Raw genomic sequence first — 6,842 nt, 5'->3', positions numbered from 1 at the left:
CAAGTTCTTTTTCTGACTTTTATTTCTCTGTCCTATCCTTTTCCCTTCTATTATGTAAAGAACAGTTTTTAAATAGAGAGGCGAGGATAATGAACACTCATAAGCCCATCACCTAGATTTAGCAGCTTGTCACAATTTTGCTAGATTTGCTTCATCTATTATTTTCGGAAGTATTCTAAATTATAGGCATAGTATATTCACCTCAAAATTATTTAGTCTGCATCTGTAAAAGTTATATATAATATACAAAAAAATGAACTCAAAGTGGATCAAAGACCTAAATATAAGAGCTGAAACTCTAAAATTCTCAAGAGAAAACAGAGGTATAAATCTTCACGACTTTGGATTAGGCAATAATTTCTTTAGTTTTTTATTTTTTATTTTTTGTCTTTTTTTTAGGGCCACACCCGCAGCATATGGAAGTTCCCAGGCTAGGGGTCAAATCGAAGCTGCAGCTGCTGACCTACACCACAGCCACAGCAACACTGGATCCTTAACCCCCTGAGCATGGCCAGAGATCAAACTTGCGTCCTCATAGATCCTAGCCGGGTTTGTTACCGCTGAGCCATGATGGGAACTCCAGTAATTTCTTTATTATGACACCAAAAGCGCAAGCAATAGCAACAACAAAAATAGATAAGCTGGATATCAAAATTGAAAACTTTTATGCTCAAAGGATATGATCCACAAAGTGAAGAGACAACCCAAAGCATGGGAGAAAAAAATGTTTGCAGTTCATGTATTTGATAAGGGATTTGCATCTAGAATGTATAAAAATGACCACAACTCAATAAAAAGACAGGAGTTCCCACTGTGGCACAATGGGTTAGGAATCTGACTGCAGTGGCTCGGGTCTCTGTGGAGGCTCAGGATCAATCCTCAGCCAAGCACACTGGGTTAAAGGATCCAGCCTTCAGCCCCTGGCCCGGGAATTTATTTATTTTATATGCCACACTTGTGGCATATAAAATAAAGAAAGAAAAATAAAAAGCCTAATTCAAAAAATGCACAAAGGAAACTGCACCTGGACTTTTACAGCAGCTTTATTCACAGCTGCCAAAACTTGAAAGCAATCAGGGCGTCCTTGAGTAGATGAATGGATACATAAACTGTGGCACATCTAGACAATGGAATACTATTCAGTGATACAAAGAAAACTTGGAAGCAATCAAGATGTCCTTTAGTAGGTGAACAGATACCTAAACTGTGGCTCATCCAGACAATGGAATATTACTCACTGAGAAAGACATGAGCTATCGAGCCATGAAAAGACACAAAAGAACCTCAAACGCATACTTCTTTTTGCTTACTAAGCAAAGACAGCCAATCTGAAAAGGCTACGTGGTCTATGATTCCAACTATATGATATGCTGGAAAAGGCTAAACTACAGAGAGAGTGAAATGATCAGTGGTCGGTCAGGGGCTAGGGGGAGGGAGGAATGAATAAGCGGAGCACAGAGGATTTTGAGGGCAATCAGACTCTTCTTTGTGATACTCTAATGGTGGACATGTGTCTATACATTTGTTCAAAGCCATAGAATATACAACACCAAGGGTGAACCCCAGCATAAATTATGGACTTTGGTTGATAATGATGTGTCAATGTTGGCTCATCAGTTGTAACAAATGTACTCCTCTGGGACAGGATGTTGACAGCTGGGGAGGTAGGGAGTATGTGGGCACTCTCTGTACTTTCAATTTTACTGTGAACCCCAAACTGTTCTAAAAAAATAAAGTCCACTAAAAGAATGAGAAAAATAGGCCAAGGATCTGAAAAACTATTTCTCCAAAGAAGAGACACAAAGGGCTAATAAACACATGAGAAGATCAGCATCTTTAGCCATCAGGGAAAGGCGAGTGAAAACCACAGTGAGACCATTTCACACCCATTAGGTTGGCTATAATCAAAAAGCCAGCTAATGCCAAATGTTGGTGAGAATACAGAGAAATTAGAACCCTCGTATCCTGCTGGGAGGGATGGAAAATGGTAGAGCTGCTGTGCAAGACGGTCTGGCAATTCCTCAGCTAAATAGAGAATTATCATCTGACCCAGCAATTTGATTCCTAGGTGGGTAGTCAAAATAATTGAAAACAGTAACTGAAACTCAGATAAACAATTTACATGAGTGTTCATAGCGGAAGCACTGTTCACAATAGCCAAAAAATGAAAACAACCCAGATGTCCATCAGCTGATGAGTGGATAAACAAAATATGATCTTTCCGTACAGTGGAATATTACTCAGCCACAAAAAGGAATGAAGTTCTGATGCATACTATGACACAGATAAACCTTGGAAACAGTATGCTAAGTGAAAGAGGCCAGTCAGTCACAAAGGACCACACACGGCATGCTTCCATGTCCAGAAGATGCAAATCTATAGACAAGTAAATGCAGCACATTCTAGGTCAGGGTGACCTAGGGCTTGGGGGATGGGAGAAAGGAGGGACCAGGGGGTGATGGCTAAGGCATGTGGGGTTTCTGTGGGGGCAATAAAAATATTCTAAAATTGATTATGAAGATGGATGCACAACTCTGTGAATATATTAAGTCACTGAATTTTATACTTTACATGGGTGAATTAAATAGTATGTGAATTATATCTCAATAAGAGTTATTTTTAAAAGATAAGGATGTTTCTTTATGACTTCAATACCATAATCAGGAGTTCCCTGGTGGCCTAACGGTAAAAGGATCAGGCATTGTCACTGCTGTGGCTCAGGTTACTGCTGTGGCATAGGTCCAATCCCTGGCCCGGGAACTTCTGCATGCCATGGGCACCAACCAATAAATATATACTGTGATCAGATCTAACATATTAATATGTCAGGTTGTCCTGCTATTGGAGAGCGTGAGGATGATACTGGTTTAAGATGGTAATAGTCCGAGTCTTCCATTATAGGGCTGTTTTCTACCCTTGCAAATGCGAATTTTCTAATTCCAGCATCCCTTCCTGTCCATAAAATTCTCCAGTAAAGAAGAGCCTCTCTCCAACTTCTGCGGCTCCTTGGTTGCCCTAAAATACAGTTTGTACTAAAAAGCAAGACAAAGATTTCATTTTCTTCCATTTAATGACCAGTTTTCAGAGTAGGTAGTTTGGTATAACACTACCTCCCTCTGAAAGGAACCAGGGAGCCTTGGTAATCTAGCAGGTCCCAAGGTCTGGAGCAGGGGACGGACAACATGAGCCAGCACATCCTGGGTCTGCTTGTTCCAAGACAAGGAGGACTATGTCTGCAAGATAAGGAAGCCAGCTTAAAACGCTTACTTCTCATCAAAAGTAGGACAGCAGAGTTCCTGTTGTGGCTCAGCAGAAACAAATCTGACTAGCATCCATGAGGACACAGGTTCGATCTCTGGCCTCACTCAGTGGGTTAAGGATCTAGTGTTGCTGTGAGCTGTGGTGTAGGTTGCACACATGGCTCAGATCTGGCATTGCCGTGGCTGTGGCGTAGGATGGTGGCTGCAGCTCCGATTCAACCCCTAGCCTGGGAACCTCCATATGCCATGGGTTTGGCCCTAAAAAGACCAAAAAAAAAAAAAAAAAAAAAAAAAAAAAAAAGAAGGACAGCATAAACAGCAAACATTCGTGAAAGGATAAAGGATAACTGCCTGAAATGTACAAAATATATAAAGATCAACATGTCCATAACGATACACAATGAAATGAAAACCAGAAGACAAGAACCAAAGTCGACCTCACTTTGGATCCAACAATGATGAATATTAAACTAATTCCTTCTCATGAAAACTGGTCATGAAGGAGTAAGCTTTCTGGAGAGGCAAGGTGAAGGTGGAATTAGCCAATTTCTTGGGTAATTCCATAGAATCTGATGCCGCCCAGGGGGATCTCTTTTCATGTGGGGCGGATCGGTCACTTCTGGAAATTAGATAAAAGATAAAGACACTGGTGGCCTCAGTGAACTTAAGATAGCTGGATACGGCATACATAATTCAAGCAGAGGAGGCCAGGCAGGGCAGCAGCACGGCAATTCCCGACCAGGGCCAAGATGGGAACAGGCGGAAGTTTTGTAATGGTGGAGCTAGAAGGTTCTTCAAGGGGACAGAGGATGTGCAGCGTTTTGAGTTGCTGGGGGAGGGCTCTGATGAGAGGGGTAACGCAAAGATAAATTGAACCAAGTTTCATTTTATTTATTTATTATTTATTTATTTATTTTTGTCTTTTTAGGGCCACACCCATGGCATATGGAGGTTCCCAGGCTAGGGGTCTAATTAGAGCTGCAGCTGCCAGCCTACACCACAGCCATAGCAATTTGGGATCTGAGCCACATCTGCAACCTATACCACAGCTCACGACAACACCAGATCTGCAAACCACCGAGGGGGGCCAGGGTTCGAACCTGCAACTTCATGGTGCCTGATAGGATTGTTTCCACTGCACCACGATGGGAACTCCTTTTTTTTTTTTTTTTCCCGAGCTTCCTTTTAGTGGGGGGGCCAAAGTGACAGAGAAATGAAGGGTCTCTAGTAAATAAGGACCAAAAAAAGCAAGTCGCTGCAAACCCGTTCTAGAATAAGATAGCAATTGAAAGAAGGAATAATAATATTGTACATGCATATAGCACTTACTCCGTGGCGGGCCTTCACAGCAACACTGTGGGGTCAGTCTTAGGACTCTCGTTCCCATTTCTCAGGTAAAGATACTGGGAAACAGAGCAGTTAGGTAACTTGGCCAAGGTCACACAGCTATTTAATGGAGGCTGGCAGCTTTTACTCCCCACCTACTGCCTCTTCCCTCGCTGCACCATGTAAGCAGGAGCAATTGGAGAGGGCTTTCCATTTTAAATCAAGATGATGTATAAAACTCCTTCCTTAAGAAAATGTTTCCTGCTTCTTAAATAATCACATTAATACAATTTTCCTTTTTTTTTTTTTTTTTTTTTTTTTTGTCTTTTTGCTATTTCTTGGGCCGCTCCCACGGCATATGGAGATTCCCAGGCTAGGGGTCGAATCGGAGATGCAGCCACTGGCCTACGCCAGAGCCACAGCAACGCGGGATCTGAGCCGCGTCTGCGACCTACACCACAGCTCACGGCAACGCCGGATCGTTAACCCACGGAGCAAGGGCAGGGACCGAACCCGCAACCTCATGGTTCCTAGTCGGATTCGTTAACCACTGCGCCACCACGGGAACTCCACAATTTTGATAAATATCCTACTCATGCAACATTTCTTGGGATGTTGTTGGAATGCCTTGAATATGATCCTGGCCTCTTGTGTCTCCTCTGTTTCCTCTACGAGCCCTTCTTGCTGTCATCCAGTCCCGTGACCTGGTAAATCTTGATGATTTACAGGTTCCTATCTCCGGCTCTGACCTCTCTCCTGAGGGCCAGGCTTGAACATCCAACAGTGACATGGGGGTGGGGGTGGGGGGCAACTAAAGGCCAAATCCTGTCCACAGCCTGTTTTGTCAATAAAGCTTTACATATTCACACACAGATGAAAGCTGTCATTTACACATTGTGTGTGGCTTCTCTGTGCCACAAGGATAGAGGTGAGGCGTTTGGGCAGAGATCATGAGGCTTAAAAGCCTAATATTTACTATTTGGTCCTTTAAAGAAAAAGCTGGACCTTTCCAATGAGACATCGGCTCCCCACAACCCTAGCTTTATTGAGGTATAACTGGCATATACCTTGTGTAAGCTTAAGGTGTACAACGCATTGATTTGATCCACTTATTGCAAAATGATCACCACCATACAGTTAGCTAATACCTTTGGCACATAATTACCACTTTTTTTGTGCCGAGAACAAACAAGATCTACTCTCTTAGCAACTTTCAAATATATAATACAGTGTTACTAGCTCTAACTCCTCTGCTGCAATTAGATCCCTATAACTTGAAGATCTCATCCCTAAAAGTTCATACCTTTGACCAACATCTCCCCATGCTCCCCACCCCCCAGTCCCTGGTAACCACCACTCTACTCTCTGTTTCTCTGAGTTTGGCTTTTTTAAGATTCCATATATATATATATAAGTGAGATTATTACAGTATCTGTCTTTGTCTGCCTTATTTCACTTACCACAATGCCCTCAAGGTCCATCCAAATAGTCACAAACAGCAGGATGTCCTTCTTTCTCTGGCTGTATAATATTCCATTGAGTATATAGATACCACATCTTTTTCTATTCATCTGTTGACATACGTCTTTTTGTATTGAAGGATAGCTGATATATAATATTATACAAATTATAGGTGTACAATATAGTGTTCTACAATGTTTAAAGGTCATACGCCATTATAGTAATTATAAAATACTGGCTAAAAATATACAAACAACTCATACAACTCAATAACAACAACAACAAAAAAACCCATAACAACAATAACAAAAAAACCAATCGAAAAATGAGCAGAAGACCTAAATAGACATTTCTCAAAGAAGACATACGGATGGCCAATAGGCACATGAAAAAAATGCTGAACATCACTAATTATTAGAGAAATGCAAATTAAAACTGCAATGAGGTACCACCTGACACCATTCAGAATGGCCATCATTAAGAAGTCAACAAATAACAAATGCAGGAGAGGATGTGGAGAAAAGGGATCCCTCCTATACTGTTGGCAGGAGTGTAAATTGGTACAACCACTATGGAGAATACTATGGAGGTTCCTCAGAAAACTAAATATAGAACTACCATATGATCCAGCAATCCCACTCCTGGACATATATCTGGACAAAACTACAATTCAAAAAGATACATGCACCCCAGTGTTCATAGCAGCACTATTCACAATATCGAAGACATGGAAACAAGCTAAGTGTCCACTGACAGATGATTGAAGTAAGAAGATGTGGTATATATACACAATGG

This window comes from Sus scrofa, chromosome X (assembly GCF_054392235.1).
Source record: "Sus scrofa isolate SSC_HxYL_T2T_F1_AM1 chromosome X, Sscrofa_HxYL_maternal_Yorkshire_Landrace_v2.0, whole genome shotgun sequence".
NCBI classification, from domain to species: domain Eukaryota; kingdom Metazoa; phylum Chordata; class Mammalia; order Artiodactyla; family Suidae; genus Sus; species Sus scrofa.
The sequence above is the reverse complement of the archived record's forward strand: the minus strand, read 5'-3'. Positions refer to the sequence as shown.